Source organism: Ursus maritimus, assembly GCF_017311325.1.
Source record: "Ursus maritimus isolate PB19 chromosome X unlocalized genomic scaffold, ASM1731132v1 scaffold_X1, whole genome shotgun sequence".
NCBI classification, from domain to species: Eukaryota; Metazoa; Chordata; class Mammalia; order Carnivora; family Ursidae; genus Ursus; species Ursus maritimus.
The window spans coordinates 1,855,948-1,857,664 of NW_024423319.1; the positions used below are offsets into that span (position 1 = coordinate 1,855,948).

Here is a 1,717-nt window from a genome sequence, read left to right on the forward strand (position 1 = left end):
GACCGAGTCACCTACCAGAACCACAACAAGACCCTGCAGCTGCTGAACGTGATGGAGGAGGATGATGGCGAGTACCGGTGCCTGGCTGAGAACTCACTGGGCAGCGACCGGCACACCTACTACGTCACCGTGGAGGGTACGATGCCTCCACTGGGTGGCACCGGCTCCCAGGAATGACCTCCCGGGACGGCAGTCTGCGGTGCCCACTGGTCGGCAGGGGGCAGGGTCTGGGTCGGGGCAAGCGCCGGCTGCCGGCTCAGGGCCGCTCTCCTCCCCTTCGCAGCTGCCCCCTACTGGCTACACAAGCCCCAGAGCCATTTGTATGGGCCTGGAGAGACCGTCCGCCTGGACTGCCAAGTGCAGGGGAGGCCCCAACCGGAAGTCACCTGGAGAATCAACGGGATTCCTGTAGAGGGTGAGTGGGGCCTCAGGCAGGGGCAGGGAGTGTCGGGGAGCCCCGGGGAGGACGGGGAGGGTGAGGAGGGGCCTCAGCGTGCCTCACTGCTCTGCCCTGGGCCCGTGGGCCCCCCTGCTGCTCATGCAGATCTGGCCAAGGACCAGAAGTACCGGATCCAGCGTGGGGCCCTGATCCTGAGCAATGTGCAGCCCAGCGACACGATGGTGACACAGTGCGAGGCCCGCAACCGGCATGGACTCCTGCTGGCCAATGCCTACATCTATGTTGTTCGTGAGTAACCCGTCTGTCTGTCCTGCAGCCCGCCAGGCAAGGCCACTGGACTGACTCAGCCAACAGCTGCTTTGTCTACCACGGCTGCCTTTCTCCTCGCCGGGGTCCTTCACCCAACCTCTCACCCACCTTCATCAACAGCGTGGGGTGGGGGTGGAGGGTGGTGGCATGGAAGAAGGGCAGGGTCTTGCCACCATTTACAGATGACAGAGTGGCTTCAGAGCGTGCTCTGGCCCACCGCATGTCACTGAGCGGAAGCCTACCCTGGCCAGGGTGTGCCTGAGGCCAGCCTGGTGGCTGCTCTCCCGGAGCCTCAGGGAACACGGGGATGGGCCAGGAAGGCTTTCAGGAAGAGGTGGGCTGTCAGTGGGGCCTCAAGTAATTGGTCAAACTTGGGTGTTTGGGATGGGAGGCGTATCTGAGGAACGTTGGAAGGCAGGTTCAGCCTGGGTGCAGGGAAGCAAGATGGGCAGGACTGCTAGGGACTTGAGCATCCCCCCAAGCCCTCCTGGGAGAGGCTGCCCTGCTGAACCTCGTGCCTGCCCTGACGGCTTGTGGACCCTCGCCTTACCCTGAGCCCTGCCCTGTCCTCCGTAACTACTTCTCCCCAGAGCTTCCGGCCAAGATCCTGACCCCAGACAACGAGACCTACATGGCGGTTGAGGGCAGCACCGCCTATCTTCTGTGCAAGGCTTTTGGAGCCCCTGTGCCCAGTGTCCAGTGGTGAGTGAGCCCTTCCCAAAGGGGGCACCTCTAAGCCGTCTTCTGGCCCAGGGAGCTGGGGAGGGCAGGACACCCAGCCTGGTGGGGTCTGAGCCGGGCCTGCCTTGCTCACACTAGGCTCGACAAGGAAGGGAAGACGGTGCTACAGGATGAACGCTTCTTCCCTTACACCAATGGTACCCTGGGCATCCGGGACCTCCAGGCCAATGACACTGGCCACTACTTCTGCCAGGCTGCCAATGACCAGAACAATGTGACCGTTGTGGCTAACCTGCAGGTCAAAGGTCAGGTGATACCCCCCCCCCC

The 1,717-nt window shown here is 63.1% G+C and overlaps 1 protein-coding gene across 2 annotated transcripts in view; it reads left to right on the forward strand.

Moving 5' to 3' along the window:
• The window catches only part of L1CAM (L1 cell adhesion molecule), a 20,513-nt gene that overhangs the window by 9,846 nt on the left and 8,950 nt on the right, over positions 1-1,717 (forward strand). The window lies entirely within an intron of this gene.